Source organism: Phalangium opilio, unplaced genomic scaffold, assembly GCF_054372755.1.
Source record: "Phalangium opilio isolate 3A_F unplaced genomic scaffold, DU_Popi_V2 ptg000032l_1, whole genome shotgun sequence".
In the NCBI taxonomy this organism is placed as follows: Eukaryota; Metazoa; Arthropoda; class Arachnida; order Opiliones; family Phalangiidae; genus Phalangium; species Phalangium opilio.
In genome coordinates, this window is record NW_028324159.1 from 2,231,024 (window position 1) to 2,245,710 (window position 14,687).

Below are 14,687 nucleotides of genomic sequence, written 5' to 3' on the forward strand. Positions count from 1 at the left end.
AGTATTCTATTTACGAAAATCAGCGCCAAATTCATTCCCCGAGTGAGGATCGAACACACGACCTTCAGATTATGAGAACTACTGCGCTATCGAGGCTGTTATTAAAACATTTCACATCTTTATTAATCAAGTATTCTTTTAACGAAAATAGGCGCCAAACTCATCCCTCGAGTGAGGATCGAACTCACGACCTTCAGATTATGAGACTGACGCGCTACCTACTGCGCTATCGAGGCTGTTATTAATCGCTTCATCTCTTTATCAATCAAGTATTCTATTAACGAAAATCAGCGCCAAAATCATAACTCGAGTGAGGATCGAACTCAAAACCTTCAGATAATGAGACTGACGCGCTACCTACTGCGCTATCAAGACTCTCAGAATAACACGTCACCTCTATATCAATCAAGTATTCTATTTACGAAAATTAGCGCCAAATTCATGCCCCGAGTGAGGATCGAACTCACGACCTTCACGTTATGAGACTGACGCGCTACCTACTGCGCTCTCGAGGCTGTTATTAATCATTTCATCTCTTTATCAATCAAGTATTCTATTAACGAAAATCAGCGCCAAAATCTTGCGCCGAGTGAGGATCGAACTCACGACCTTCAAATTATGAGACTGACGGGCTACCTACTGCGCTATCGAGGCTTTTAGAATCACACGTCACCTTTTTATCAATCAAGTATTCCATTAACGAAAATCATTGCCAAAATCTTGCGCCGAGTGAGGATCGAACTCACGACCTTCAGATTATGAGAACTACTGCGCTATCGAGGCTTTTATTAAAACATTTCACATCTTTATCAATCAAGTATTCTTTTAACGAAAATCAGCACCAAACTCATGCCCCGAGTGAGGATCGAACTCACGACCTTCACATTATGAGACTGCAGCGCTACCTACTGCGCTATCGAGGCTGTTATTAATCACTTCATCTCTTTATCAATCAAGTATTCTATTAACGAAAATCAGCGCCAAATAATAACTCGAGTGAGGATCGAACTCACAACCTTCAGATAATGAGACTGACGCGCTACCTACTGCGCTATCAAGGCTCTCAGAATAACACGTCACCTCTATATCAATCAACTATTCTATTTACGAAAATCAGCACCAAACTCATGCCCCGAGTGAGGATCGAACTCACGACCTTCACGTTATGAGACTGACGCGCTACCTACTGCGCTCTCGAGGCTGTTATTAATCATTTCACCTTTTTATCAATCAAGTATTCTATTTACGAAAATCAGCGCCAAATTCATGCTCCGAGTGAGGATCGAACTCACGACCTTCACATTATGAGACTGACGCGCTACCTACTGCGCTCTCGAGGCTGTCAGAATGCCACGTCGCCTCTTTATCAATCAAGTATTCTATTTACGAAAATCAGCGCCAAATTCATTCCCCGAGTGAGGATCGAACACACGACCTTCAGATTATGAGAACTACTGCGCTATCGAGGCTGTTATTAAAACATTTCACATCTTTATTAATCAAGTATTCTTTTAACGAAAATAGGCGCCAAACTCATCCCTCGAGTGAGGATCGAACTCACGACCTTCAGATTATGAGACTGACGCGCTACCTACTGCGCTATCGAGGCTGTTATTAATCGCTTCATCTCTTTATCAATCAAGTATTCTATTAACAAAAATCAGCGCCAAAATCATAACTCGAGTGAGGATCGAACTCAAAACCTTCAGATAATGAGACTGACGCGCTACCTACTGCGCTATCAAGACTCTCAGAATAACACGTCACCTCTATATCAATCAAGTATTCTATTTACGAAAATTAGCGCCAAATTCATGCCCCGAGTGAGGATCGAACTCACGACCTTCACGTTATGAGACTGACGCGCTACCTACTGCGCTCTCGAGGCTGTTATTAATCATTTCATCTCTTTATCAATCAAGTATTCTATTAACGAAAATCAGCGCTAAAATCTTGCGCCGAGTGAGGATCGAACTCACGACCTTCAAATTATGAGACTGACGGGCTACCTACTGCGCTATCGAGGCTTTTAGAATCACACGTCACCTTTTTATCAATCAAGTATTCCATTAACGAAAATCATTGCCAAAATCTTGCGCCGAGTGAGGATCGAACTCACGACCTTCAGATTATGAGAACTACTGCGCTATCGAGGCTGTTATTAAAACATTTCACATCTTTATCAATCAAGTATTCTTTTAACGAAAATCAGCACCAAACTCATGCCCCGAGTGAGGATCGAACTCACGACCTTCACATTATGAGACTGCAGCGCTACCTACTGCGCTATCGAGGCTGTTATTAATCACTTCATCTCTTTATCAATCAAGTATTCTATTAACGAAAATCAGCGCCAAAATCATAACTCGAGTGAGGATCGAACTCAAAACCTTCAGATAATGAGACTGACGCGCTACCTACTGCGCTATCAAGACTCTCAGAATAACACGTCACCTCTATATCAATCAAGTATTCTATTTACGAAAATTAGCGCCAAATTCATGCCCCGAGTGAGGATCGAACTCACGACCTTCACGTTATGAGACTGACGCGCTACCTACTGCGCTCTCGAGGCTGTTATTAATCATTTCATCTCTTTATCAATCAAGTATTCTATTAACGAAAATCAGCGCCAAAATCTTGCGCCGAGTGAGGATCGAACTCACGACCTTCAAATTATGAGACTGACGGGCTACCTACTGCGCTATCGAGGCTTTTAGAATCACACGTCACCTTTTTATCAATCAAGTATTCCATTAACGAAAATCATTGCCAAAATCTTGCGCCGAGTGAGGATCGAACTCACGACCTTCAGATTATGAGAACTACTGCGCTATCGAGGCTTTTATTAAAACATTTCACATCTTTATCAATCAAGTATTCTTTTAACGAAAATCAGCACCAAACTCATGCCCCGAGTGAGGATCGAACTCACGACCTTCACATTATGAGACTGCAGCGCTACCTACTGCGCTATCGAGGCTGTTATTAATCACTTCATCTCTTTATCAATCAAGTATTCTATTAACGAAAATCAGCGCCAAATAATAACTCGAGTGAGGATCGAACTCACAACCTTCAGATAATGAGACTGACGCGCTACCTACTGCGCTATCAAGGCTCTCAGAATAACACGTCACCTCTATATCAATCAACTATTCTATTTACGAAAATCAGCACCAAACTCATGCCCCGAGTGAGGATCGAACTCACGACCTTCACGTTATGAGACTGACGCGCTACCTACTGCGCTCTCGAGGCTGTTATTAATCATTTCACCTTTTTATCAATCAAGTATTCTATTTACGAAAATCAGCGCCAAATTCATGCTCCGAGTGAGGATCGAACTCACGACCTTCACATTATGAGACTGACGCGCTACCTACTGCGCTCTCGAGGCTGTCAGAATGCCACGTCGCCTCTTTATCAATCAAGTATTCTATTTACGAAAATCAGCGCCAAATTCATTCCCCGAGTGAGGATCGAACACACGACCTTCAGATTATGAGAACTACTGCGCTATCGAGGCTGTTATTAAAACATTTCACATCTTTATTAATCAAGTATTCTTTTAACGAAAATAGGCGCCAAACTCATCCCTCGAGTGAGGATCGAACTCACGACCTTCAGATTATGAGACTGACGCGCTACCTACTGCGCTATCGAGGCTGTTATTAATCGCTTCATCTCTTTATCAATCAAGTATTCTATTAACAAAAATCAGCGCCAAAATCATAACTCGAGTGAGGATCGAACTCAAAACCTTCAGATAATGAGACTGACGCGCTACCTACTGCGCTATCAAGACTCTCAGAATAACACGTCACCTCTATATCAATCAAGTATTCTATTTACGAAAATTAGCGCCAAATTCATGCCCCGAGTGAGGATCGAACTCACGACCTTCACGTTATGAGACTGACGCGCTACCTACTGCGCTCTCGAGGCTGTTATTAATCATTTCATCTCTTTATCAATCAAGTATTCTATTAACGAAAATCAGCGCTAAAATCTTGCGCCGAGTGAGGATCGAACTCACGACCTTCAAATTATGAGACTGACGGGCTACCTACTGCGCTATCGAGGCTTTTAGAATCACACGTCACCTTTTTATCAATCAAGTATTCCATTAACGAAAATCATTGCCAAAATCTTGCGCCGAGTGAGGATCGAACTCACGACCTTCAGATTATGAGAACTACTGCGCTATCGAGGCTGTTATTAAAACATTTCACATCTTTATCAATCAAGTATTCTTTTAACGAAAATCAGCACCAAACTCATGCCCCGAGTGAGGATCGAACTCACGACCTTCACATTATGAGACTGCAGCGCTACCTACTGCGCTATCGAGGCTGTTATTAATCACTTCATCTCTTTATCAATCAAGTATTCTATTAACGAAAATCAGCGCCAAAATCATAACTCGAGTGAGGATCGAACTCACAACCTTCAGATAATGAGACTGACGCGCTACCTACTGCGCTATCAAGGCTCTCAGAATAACACGTCACCTCTATATCAATCAAGTATTCTATTTACGAAAATTAGCGCCAAATTCATGCCCCGAGTGAGGATCGAACTCACGACCTTCACGTTATGAGACTGACGCGCTACCTACTGCGCTCTCGAGGCTGTTATTAATCATTTCATCTCTTTATCAATCAAGTATTCTATTAACGAAAATCAGCGCCAAAATCTTGCGCCGAGTGAGGATCGAACTCACGACCTTCAGATTATGAGACAGACGGGCTACCTACTGCGCTATCGAGGCTGTTAGAATCACACGTCACCTTTTTATCAATCAAGTATTCTATTTACGAAAATCAGCGCCAAATTCATGCCCCGAGTGAGGATCGAACTCACGACCTTCACATAATGAGACTGACGCGCTAGCTACTGCGCTCTCGAGGCTGTCAGAATGCCACGTCACCTCTTTATTAATCAAGTATTTTATTTACGAAAATCAGAGCCAAATTCATGCCCCGAGTGAAGATCGAACACACGACCTTCAAATTATGAGAACTACTGCGCTATCGAGGCTGTTATTAAAACATTTCACATCTTTATTAATCAAGTATTCTTTTAACGAAAATAGGCGCCAAACTCATGCCCCGAGTGAGGATCGAACTCACGACCTTCAGATTATGAGACTGATGGGCTACCTACTGCGCTATCGAGGCTGTTAGAATCACACGTCACCTTTTTATCAATCAAGTATTCTATTTACGAAAATCAGCGCCAAATTCATGCCCCGAGTGAGGATCGAACTCACGACCTTCACATTATGAGACTGACGCGCTACCTACTGCGCTCTCGAGGCTCTCAGAATGCCACGTCACCTCTTTATCAATCAAGTATTCTATTTACGAAAATCAGCGCCAAATTCACGCCCCGAGTGAGGATCGAACACACGACCTTCAGATTATGAGAACTACTGCGCTATCGAGGCTGTTATTAAAACATTTCACATCTTTATTAATCAAGTATTCTTTTAACGAAAATAGGCGCCAAACTCATGCCTCGAGTAAGATCGAACTCACGACCTTCAGATTGTGAGACTGACGGGCTACTTACTGCGCTATAGAGCCTGTTAGAATAACAAGTCACCTCTTTATCAATGAAGTATTCTATTTACGAAAATCAGCGCCAAACTCATGCCCCGAGTGAGGATCGAACTCACGACCTTCACATTATGAGACTGACGCGCTACCTACTGCGCTCTCGAGGCTGTTATTAATCACTACATCTCTTTATCAATCAAGTATTCTATTAACGAAAATCAGCGCCAAAATCATAACTCGAGTGAGGATCGAACTCACAACCTTCAGATAATGAGACTGACGCGCTACCTACTGCGCTATCAAGGCTCTCAGAATAACACGTCACCTCTATATCAATCAACTATTCTATTTACGAAAATCAGCACCAAACTCATGCCCCGAGTGAGGATCTAACTCACGACCTTCACGTTATGAGACTGACGCGCTACCTACTGCGCTCTCGAGGCTGTTATTAATCATTTCACCTTTTTATCAATCAAGTATTCTATTTACGAAAATCAGCGACAAATTCATGCTCCGAGTGAGGATCGAAATCACGACCTTCACATTATGAGACTGACGCGCTACCTACTGCGCTATCGAGGCTGTTATTAAAACATTTCACATCTTTATTAATCAAGTATTCTTTTAACGAAAATAGGCGCCAAACTCATGCCTCGAGTGAGGATCGAACTCACGACCTTCAGATTATGAGACTGACGGGCTACCTACTGCGCTATAGAGCCTGTTAGAATGACACGTCAACTCTTTATCAATCAAGTATTCTATTTACGAAAATCAGCGCCAAAGTCATGCCCCGAGTGAGGATCGAACTCACGACCTTCACATTATGAGACTGACGCGCTACCTACTGCGCTATCGAGGCTGTTATTAAAACATTTCACATCTTTATTAATCAAGTATTCTTTTAACGAAAATAGGCGCCAAACTCATGCCTCGAGTGAGGATCGAACTCACGACCTTCAGATTATGAGACTGACGGGCTACCTACTGCGCTATAGAGCCTGTTAGAATGACACGTCAACTCTTTATCAATCAAGTATTCTATTTACGAAAATCAGCGCCAAAGTCATGCCCCGAGTGAGGATCGAACTCACGACCTTCACATTATGAGACTGACGCGCTACCTACTGCGCTCTCGAGGCTGTCAGAATGCCACGTCACCTCTTTATCAATCAAGTATTCTATTTACGAAAATCAGCGCCAAATTCACGCCCCGAGTGAGGATCGAACACACGACCTTCAGATTATGAGAACTACTGCGCTATCGAGGCTGTTATTAAAACATTTCACATCTTTATTAATCAAGTATTCTTTTAACGAAAATAGGCGCCAAACTCATCCCTCGAGTGAGGATCGAACTCACGACCTTCAGATTATGAGACTGACGCGCTACCTACTGCGCTATCGAGGCTGTTATTAATCGCTTCATCTCTTTATCAATCAAGTATTCTATTAACGAAAATCAGCGCCAAAATCATAACTCGAGTGAGGATCGAACTCACAACCTTCAGATAATGAGACTGACGCGCTACCTACTGCGCTATCAAGGCTCTCAGAATAACACGTCACCTCTATATCAATCAACTATTCTATTTACGAAAATCAGCACCAAACTCATGCCCCGAGTGAGGATCGAACTCACGACCTTCACGTTATGAGACTGACGCGCTACCTACTGCGCTCTCGAGGCTGTTATTAATCATTTCACCTTTTTATCAATCAAGTATTCTATTTACGAAAATCAGCGACAAATTCATGCTCCGAGTGAGGATCGAACTCACGACCTTCACATTATGAGACTGACGCGCTACCTACTGCGCTCTCGAGGCTGTCAGAATGCCACGTCGCCTCTTTATCAATCAAGTATTCTATTTACGAAAATCAGCGCCAAATTCATTCCCCGAGTGTGGATCGAACACACGACCTTCAGATTATGAGAACTACTGCGCTATCGAGGCTGTTATTAAAACATTTCACATCTTTATTAATCAAGTATTCTTTTAACGAAAATAGGCGCCAAACTCACGCCCCGAGTGAGGATCGAACTCACGACCTTCAGATTATGAGACTGACGCGCTACCTACTGCGCTATCGAGGCTGTTATTAAAACATTTCACATCTTTATTAATCAAGTATTCTTTTAACGAAAATAGGCGCCAAACTCACGCCCCGAGTGAGGATCGAACTCACGACCTTCAGATTATGAGACTGACGCGCTACCTACTGCGCTATCGAGGCTGTTATTAAAGCATTTCACATCTTTATTAATCAAGTATTCTTTTAACGAAAATATTCGCCAAACTCATGCCTCGAGTGAGGATCGAAGTCACGACCTTCAGATTATGAGACTGACGGGCTACCTACTGCGCTATAGAGCCTGTTAGAATAACACGTCACCTCTTTATCAATCAAGTATTCTATGTACGAAAATCAGCGCCAAAGTCATGCCCCGAGTGAGGATCGAACTCACGACCTTCACATTATGAGACTGACGCGCTACCTACTGCGCTATCGAGGCTGTTATTAAAACATTTCACATCTTTATTAATCAAGTATTCTTTTAACGAAAATAGGCGCCAAACTCATGCCTCGAGTGAGGATCGAACTCACGACCTTCAGATTATGAGACTGACGGGCTACCTACTGCGCTCTCGAGGCTGTCAGAATGCCACGTCACCTCTTTATCAATCAAGTATTCTATTTACGAAAATCAGCGCCAAATTCACGCCCCGAGTGAGGATCGAACACACGACCTTCAGATTATGAGAACTACTGCGCTATCGAGGCTGTTATTAAAACATTTCACATCTTTATTAATCAAGTATTCTTTTAACGAAAATAGGCGCCAAACTCATCCCTCGAGTGAGGATCGAACTCACGACCTTCAGATTATGAGACTGACGCGCTACCTACTGCGCTATCGAGGCTGTTATTAATCGCTTCATCTCTTTATCAATCAAGTATTCTATTAACGAAAATCAGCGCCAAAATCATAACTCGAGTGAGGATCGAACTCACAACCTTCAGATAATGAGACTGACGCGCTACCTACTGCGCTATCAAGGCTCTCAGAATAACACGTCACCTCTATATCAATCAACTATTCTATTTACGAAAATCAGCACCAAACTCATGCCCCGAGTGAGGATCGAACTCACGACCTTCACGTTATGAGACTGACGCGCTACCTACTGCGCTCTCGAGGCTGTTATTAATCATTTCACCTTTTTATCAATCAAGTATTCTATTTACGAAAATCAGCGCCAAATTCATGCTCCGAGTGAGGATCGAACTCACGACCTTCACATTATGAGACTGACGCGCTACCTACTGCGCTCTCGAGGCTGTCAGAATGCCACGTCGCCTCTTTATGAATCAAGTATTCTATTTACGAAAACCAGCGCCAAATTCATTCCCCGAGTGAGGTCGAACACACGACCTTCAGATTATGAGAACTACTGCGCTATCGAGGCTGTTATTAAAACAATTCACATCTTTATTAATCAAGTATTCTTTTAACGAAAATAGGCGCCAAACTCACGCCCCGAGTGAGGATCGAACTCACGACCTTCAGATTATGAGACTGACGCGCTACCTACTGCGCTATCGAGGCTGTTATTAAAACATTTCACATCTTTATTAATCAAGTATTCTTTTAACGAAAATAGGCGCCAAACTCATGCCTCGTGTGAGGATCGAACTCACGACCTTCAGATTATGAGACTGACGGGCTACCTACTGCGCTATAGAGCCTGTTAGATAACACGTCACCTCTTTATCAATCAAGTATTCTATTTACGAAAATCAGCGCCAAAGTCATGCCCCGAGTGAGGATCGAACTCACGACCTTCACATTATGAGACTGACGCGCTACCTACTGCGCTATCGAGGCTGTTATTAAAACATTTCACATCTTTATTAATCAAGTATTCTTTTAACGAAAATAGGCGCCAAACTCATGCCTCGAGTGAGGATCGAACTCACGACCTTCAGATTATGAGACTGACGGGCTACCTACTGCGCTATAGAGCCTGTTAGAATAAAACGTCACCTCTTTATCAATCAAGTATTCTATTAACGAAAATCAGCGCAAAAATCTTGCGCCGAGTGAGGATCGAACTCACGACCTTCAGATTATGAGACTGACGGGCTACCTACTGCGCTATCGAGGCTGTTAGAATCACACGTCACCTTTTTATCAATCAAGTATTCTATTAACGAAAATCATTGCCAAAATCTTGCGCCGAGTGAGGATCGAACTCAGGACCTTCAGATTATGAGAACTACTGCGCTATCGAGGCTGTTATTAAAACATTTCACATCTTTATCAATCAAGTATTCTTTTAACGAAAATCAGCACCAAACTCATGCCCCGAGTGAGGATCGAACTCACGACCTTCACATTATGAGACTGCAGCGCTACCTACTGCGCTATCGAGGCTGTTATTAATCACTTCATTTCTTTATCAATCAAGTATTCTATTAACGAAAATCAGCGCCAAAATCATAACTCGAGTGAGGATCGAACTCACAACCTTCAGATAATGAGACTGACGCGCTACCTACTGCGCTATCAAGGCTCTCAGAATAACACGTCACCTCTATATCAATCAAGTATTCTATTTACGAAAATTAGCGCCAAATTCATGCCCCGAGTGAGGATCGAACTCACGACCTTCACGTTATGAGACTGACGCGCTACCTACTGCGCTCTCGAGGCTGTTATTAATCATTTCATCTCTTTATCAATCAAGTATTCTATTAACGAAAATCAGCGCCAAAATCTTGCGCCGAGTGAGGATCGAACTCACGACCTTCAGATTATGAGACTGACGGGCTACCTACTGCGCTATCGAGGCTGTTAGAATCACACGTCACCTTTTTATCAATCAAGTATTCTATTTACGAAAATCAGCGCCAAATTCATGCCCCGAGTGAGGATCGAACTCACGACCTTCACATTACGAGACTGACGCGCTACCTACTGCGCTCTCGAGGCTGTCAGAATGCCACGTCACCTCTTTATCAATCAAGTATTCTATTTACGAAAATCAGCGCCAAATTCACGCCCCGAGTGAGGATCGAACACACGACCTTCAGATTATGAGAACTACTGAGCTATCGAGGCTGTTATTAAAACATTTCACATCTTTATTAATCAAGTATTCTTTTAACGAAAATAGGCGCCAAACTCATGCCTCGAGTGATGATCGAACTCACGACCTTCAGATTATGAGACTGACGGGCTACCTACTGCGCTATAGAGCCTGTTAGAATAACACGTCACCTCTTTATCAATGAAGTATTCTATTTACGAAAATCAGCGCCAAAGTCATGCCCCGAGTGAGGATCGAACTCACGACCTTCACATTATGAGACTGCAGCGCTACCTACTGCGCTATCGAGGCTTTTATTAATCACTTCATCTCTTTATCAATCAAGTATTCTATTAACGAAAATCAGCGCCAAAATCATAACTCGAGTGAGGATCGAACTCACAACCTTCAGATAATGAGACTGACGCGCTACCTACTGCGCTATCAAGGCTCTCAGAATAACACATCACCTCTATATCAATCAAGTATTCTATTTACGAAAATTAGCGCCAAATTCATGCCCCGAGTGAGGATCGAACTCACGACCTTCCCGTTATGAGACTGACGCGCTACCTACTGCGCTCTCGAGGCTGTTATTATTCATTTCATCTCTTTATCAATCAAGTATTCTATTAACGAAAATCAGCGCCAAAATCTTGCGCCGAGTGAGGATCGAACTCACGACCTTCAGATTATGAGACTGACGGGCTACCTACTGCGCTATCGAGGCTGTTAGAATCACACGTCACCTCTTTATCAATCAAGTATTCTATTTACGAAAATCAGCGCCAAATTCATGCCCCGAGTGAGGATCGAACTCACGACCTTCACATTATGAGACTGACGCGCTACCTACTGCGCTCTCGAGGCTGTCAGAATGCCACGTCACCTCTTTATCAATCAAGTATTCTATTTACGAAAATCAGCGCCAAATTCACGCCCCGAGTGAGGATCGAACACACGACCTTCAGATTATGAGAACTACTGCGCTATCGAGGCTGTTATTAAAACATTTCACATCTTTATTAATCAAGTATTCTTTTAACGAAAATAGGCGCCAAACTCATGCCTCGAGTGATGATCGAACTCACGACCTTCAGATTATGAGACTGACGGGCTACCTACTGCACTATCAAGGCTCTCAGAATAACACATCACCTCTATATCAATCAAGTATTCTATTTACGAAAATTAGCGCCAAATTCATGCCCCGAGTGAGGATCGAACTCACGACCTTCACGTTATGAGACTGACGCGCTACCTACTGCGCTCTCGAGGCTGTTATTATTCATTTCATCTCTTTATCAATCAAGTATTCTAATAACGAAAATCAGCGCCAAAATCTTGCGCCGAGTGAGGATCGAACTCACGACCTTCAGATTATGAGACTGACGGGCTACCTACTGCGCTATCGAGGCTGTTAGAATCACATGTCACCTTTTTATCAATCAAGTATTCTATTTACGAAAATCAGCGCCAAATTCATGCCCCGAGTGAGGATCGAACTCACGACCTTCACATTATGAGACTGACGCGCTACCTACTGCGCTCTCGAGGCTGTCAGAATGCCACGTCACCTCTTTATCAATCAAGTATTCTATTTACGAAAATCAGAGCCAAATTCATGCCCCGAGTGAAGATCGAACTCACGACCTTCACGTTATGAGACTGACGCGCTACCTACTGCGCTCTCGAGGCTGTTATTAATCATTTCACCTTTTTATCAATCAAGTATTCTTTTTACGAAAATCAGCGCCAAATTCATGCCCCGAGTGAGGATCGAACTCACGACCTTCACATTATGAGACTGACGCGCTACCTACTGCGCTCTCGAGGCTGTTATTAATCATTTCATCTCTTTATCAATCAAGTATTCTATTAACGAAAATCATTGCCAAAATCTTGCGCCGAGTGAGGATCGAACTCAGGACCTTCAGATTATGAGAACTACTGCGCTATCGAGGCTGTTATTAAAACATTTCACATCTTTATTAATCAAGTATTCTTTTAACGAAAATAGGCGCCAAACTCATGCCTCGAGTGATGATCGAACTCACGACCTTCAGATTATGAGACTGACGGGCTACCTACTGCACTATCAAGGCTCTCAGAATAACACATCACCTCTATATCAATCAAGTATTCTATTTACGAAAATTAGCGCCAAATTCATGCCCCGAGTGAGGATCGAACTCACGACCTTCACGTTATGAGACTGACGCGCTACCTACTGCGCTCTCGAGGCTGTTATTATTCATTTCATCTCTTTATCAATCAAGTATTCTATTAACGAAAATCAGCGCCAAAATCTTGCGCCGAGTGAGGATCGAACTCACGACCTTCAGATTATGAGACTGACGGGCTACCTACTGCGCTATCGAGGCTGTTAGAATCACATGTCACCTTTTTATCAATCAAGTATTCTATTTACGAAAATCAGCGCCAAATTCATGCCCCGAGTGAGGATCGAACTCACGACCTTCACATTATGAGACTGACGCGCTACCTACTGCGCTCTCGAGGCTGTCAGAATGCCACGTCACCTCTTTATCAATCAAGTATTCTATTTACGAAAATCAGAGCCAAATTCATGCCCCGAGTGAAGATCGAACTCACGACCTTCACGTTATGAGACTGACGCGCTACCTACTGCGCTCTCGAGGCTGTTATTAATCATTTCACCTTTTTATCAATCAAGTATTCTTTTTACGAAAATCAGCGCCAAATTCATGCCCCGAGTGAGGATCGAACTCACGACCTTCACATTATGAGACTGACGCGCTACCTACTGCGCTCTCGAGGCTGTTATTAATCATTTCATCTCTTTATCAATCAAGTATTCTATTAACGAAAATCATTGCCAAAATCTTGCGCCGAGTGAGGATCGAACTCAGGACCTTCAGATTATGAGAACTACTGCGCTATCGAGGCTGTTATTAAAACATTTCACATCTTTATCAATCAAGTATTCTTTTAACGAAAATCAGCACCAAACTCATGCCCCGAGTGAGGATCGAACTCACGACCTTCACATTATGAGACTGCAGCGCTACCTACTGCGCTATCGAGGCTGTTATTAATCACTTCATCTCTTTATCAATCAAGTATTCTATTAACGAAAATCAGCGCCAAAATCATAACTCGAGTGAGGATCGAACTCACAACCTTCAGATAATGAGACTGACGCGCTACCTACTGCGCTATCATGGCTCTCAGAATAACACGTCACCTCTATATCAATCAAGTATTCTATTTACGAAAATTAGCGCCAAATTCATGCCCCGAGTGAGGATCGAACTCACGACCTTCACGTTATGAGACTGACGCGCTACCTACTGCGCTCTCGAGGCTGTTATTAATCATTTCATCTCTTTATCAATCAAGTATTCTATTAACGAAAATCAGCGCCAAAATCTTGCGCCGAGTGAGGATCGAACTCACCACCTTCAGATTATGAGACTGACAGGCTACCTACTGCGCTATCGAGGCTGTTAGAATCACACCTCACCTTTTTATCAATCAAGTATTCTATTTACGAAAATCAGCGCCAAATTCATGCCCCGAGTGAGGATCGAACTCACGACCTTCACATTATGAGACTGACGCGCTACCTACTGCGCTCTCGAGGCTGTCAGAATGCCACGTCACCTCTTTATCAATCAAGTATTCTATTTACGAAAATCAGAGCCAAATTCATGCCCCGAGTGAAGATCGAACTCACGACCTTCACGTTATGAGACTGACGCGCTACCTACTGCGCTCTCGAGGCTGTTATTAATCATTTCATCTCTTTATCAATCAAGTATTCTATTAACGAAAATCATTGCCAAAATCTTGCGCCGAGTGAGGATCGAACTCAGGACCTTCAGATTATGAGAACTACTGCGCTATCGAGGCTGTTATTAAAACATTTCACATCTTTATCAATCAAGTATTCTTTTAACGAAAATCAGCACCAAACTCATGCCCCGAGTGAGGATCGAACTCACGACCTTCACATTATGAGACTGCAGCGCTACCTACT

General features: G+C 42.9%; 28 non-coding genes across 28 annotated transcripts; all 28 read right to left on the reverse strand.

Moving 5' to 3' along the window:
• Positions 1-163: 163 nt before the first annotated feature.
• TRNAM-CAU (transfer RNA methionine (anticodon CAU)) lies at positions 164-236 on the reverse strand. The gene has a single exon. It is a non-coding gene; the product is annotated as a tRNA-Met (tRNA).
• A 1,300-nt stretch (positions 237-1,536) lies between these two features.
• TRNAM-CAU (transfer RNA methionine (anticodon CAU)) lies at positions 1,537-1,609 on the reverse strand. Its single transcript has one exon. It is a non-coding gene; the product is annotated as a tRNA-Met (tRNA).
• A 1,987-nt stretch (positions 1,610-3,596) lies between these two features.
• On the reverse strand, positions 3,597-3,669 carry TRNAM-CAU (transfer RNA methionine (anticodon CAU)). The gene has a single exon. It is a non-coding gene; the product is annotated as a tRNA-Met (tRNA).
• Positions 3,670-5,110: 1,441 nt separating this feature from the next.
• TRNAM-CAU (transfer RNA methionine (anticodon CAU)) lies at positions 5,111-5,183 on the reverse strand. Its single transcript has one exon. It is a non-coding gene; the product is annotated as a tRNA-Met (tRNA).
• Positions 5,184-5,250: 67 nt separating this feature from the next.
• TRNAM-CAU (transfer RNA methionine (anticodon CAU)) lies at positions 5,251-5,323 on the reverse strand. The gene has a single exon. It is a non-coding gene; the product is annotated as a tRNA-Met (tRNA).
• A 335-nt stretch (positions 5,324-5,658) lies between these two features.
• TRNAM-CAU (transfer RNA methionine (anticodon CAU)) lies at positions 5,659-5,731 on the reverse strand. The gene has a single exon. It is a non-coding gene; the product is annotated as a tRNA-Met (tRNA).
• Positions 5,732-6,356: 625 nt separating this feature from the next.
• On the reverse strand, positions 6,357-6,429 carry TRNAM-CAU (transfer RNA methionine (anticodon CAU)). The gene has a single exon. It is a non-coding gene; the product is annotated as a tRNA-Met (tRNA).
• A 207-nt stretch (positions 6,430-6,636) lies between these two features.
• Positions 6,637-6,709, reverse strand: TRNAM-CAU (transfer RNA methionine (anticodon CAU)). Its single transcript has one exon. It is a non-coding gene; the product is annotated as a tRNA-Met (tRNA).
• A 196-nt stretch (positions 6,710-6,905) lies between these two features.
• Positions 6,906-6,978, reverse strand: TRNAM-CAU (transfer RNA methionine (anticodon CAU)). Its single transcript has one exon. It is a non-coding gene; the product is annotated as a tRNA-Met (tRNA).
• A 614-nt stretch (positions 6,979-7,592) lies between these two features.
• Positions 7,593-7,665, reverse strand: TRNAM-CAU (transfer RNA methionine (anticodon CAU)). Its single transcript has one exon. It is a non-coding gene; the product is annotated as a tRNA-Met (tRNA).
• A 67-nt stretch (positions 7,666-7,732) lies between these two features.
• Positions 7,733-7,805, reverse strand: TRNAM-CAU (transfer RNA methionine (anticodon CAU)). Its single transcript has one exon. It is a non-coding gene; the product is annotated as a tRNA-Met (tRNA).
• Positions 7,806-8,012: 207 nt separating this feature from the next.
• TRNAM-CAU (transfer RNA methionine (anticodon CAU)) lies at positions 8,013-8,085 on the reverse strand. The gene has a single exon. It is a non-coding gene; the product is annotated as a tRNA-Met (tRNA).
• A 67-nt stretch (positions 8,086-8,152) lies between these two features.
• On the reverse strand, positions 8,153-8,225 carry TRNAM-CAU (transfer RNA methionine (anticodon CAU)). Its single transcript has one exon. It is a non-coding gene; the product is annotated as a tRNA-Met (tRNA).
• Positions 8,226-8,421: 196 nt separating this feature from the next.
• TRNAM-CAU (transfer RNA methionine (anticodon CAU)) lies at positions 8,422-8,494 on the reverse strand. The gene has a single exon. It is a non-coding gene; the product is annotated as a tRNA-Met (tRNA).
• A 613-nt stretch (positions 8,495-9,107) lies between these two features.
• Positions 9,108-9,180, reverse strand: TRNAM-CAU (transfer RNA methionine (anticodon CAU)). The gene has a single exon. It is a non-coding gene; the product is annotated as a tRNA-Met (tRNA).
• A 206-nt stretch (positions 9,181-9,386) lies between these two features.
• Positions 9,387-9,459, reverse strand: TRNAM-CAU (transfer RNA methionine (anticodon CAU)). Its single transcript has one exon. It is a non-coding gene; the product is annotated as a tRNA-Met (tRNA).
• Positions 9,460-9,666: 207 nt separating this feature from the next.
• Positions 9,667-9,739, reverse strand: TRNAM-CAU (transfer RNA methionine (anticodon CAU)). The gene has a single exon. It is a non-coding gene; the product is annotated as a tRNA-Met (tRNA).
• A 614-nt stretch (positions 9,740-10,353) lies between these two features.
• Positions 10,354-10,426, reverse strand: TRNAM-CAU (transfer RNA methionine (anticodon CAU)). Its single transcript has one exon. It is a non-coding gene; the product is annotated as a tRNA-Met (tRNA).
• A 67-nt stretch (positions 10,427-10,493) lies between these two features.
• On the reverse strand, positions 10,494-10,566 carry TRNAT-CGU (transfer RNA threonine (anticodon CGU)). Its single transcript has one exon. It is a non-coding gene; the product is annotated as a tRNA-Thr (tRNA).
• Positions 10,567-11,320: 754 nt separating this feature from the next.
• On the reverse strand, positions 11,321-11,393 carry TRNAM-CAU (transfer RNA methionine (anticodon CAU)). Its single transcript has one exon. It is a non-coding gene; the product is annotated as a tRNA-Met (tRNA).
• Positions 11,394-11,460: 67 nt separating this feature from the next.
• TRNAM-CAU (transfer RNA methionine (anticodon CAU)) lies at positions 11,461-11,533 on the reverse strand. The gene has a single exon. It is a non-coding gene; the product is annotated as a tRNA-Met (tRNA).
• A 475-nt stretch (positions 11,534-12,008) lies between these two features.
• TRNAM-CAU (transfer RNA methionine (anticodon CAU)) lies at positions 12,009-12,081 on the reverse strand. The gene has a single exon. It is a non-coding gene; the product is annotated as a tRNA-Met (tRNA).
• A 67-nt stretch (positions 12,082-12,148) lies between these two features.
• Positions 12,149-12,221, reverse strand: TRNAM-CAU (transfer RNA methionine (anticodon CAU)). Its single transcript has one exon. It is a non-coding gene; the product is annotated as a tRNA-Met (tRNA).
• A 206-nt stretch (positions 12,222-12,427) lies between these two features.
• TRNAM-CAU (transfer RNA methionine (anticodon CAU)) lies at positions 12,428-12,500 on the reverse strand. The gene has a single exon. It is a non-coding gene; the product is annotated as a tRNA-Met (tRNA).
• A 474-nt stretch (positions 12,501-12,974) lies between these two features.
• TRNAM-CAU (transfer RNA methionine (anticodon CAU)) lies at positions 12,975-13,047 on the reverse strand. The gene has a single exon. It is a non-coding gene; the product is annotated as a tRNA-Met (tRNA).
• Positions 13,048-13,114: 67 nt separating this feature from the next.
• Positions 13,115-13,187, reverse strand: TRNAM-CAU (transfer RNA methionine (anticodon CAU)). Its single transcript has one exon. It is a non-coding gene; the product is annotated as a tRNA-Met (tRNA).
• A 206-nt stretch (positions 13,188-13,393) lies between these two features.
• On the reverse strand, positions 13,394-13,466 carry TRNAM-CAU (transfer RNA methionine (anticodon CAU)). Its single transcript has one exon. It is a non-coding gene; the product is annotated as a tRNA-Met (tRNA).
• A 753-nt stretch (positions 13,467-14,219) lies between these two features.
• Positions 14,220-14,292, reverse strand: TRNAM-CAU (transfer RNA methionine (anticodon CAU)). The gene has a single exon. It is a non-coding gene; the product is annotated as a tRNA-Met (tRNA).
• Positions 14,293-14,687: the final 395 nt, after the last annotated feature.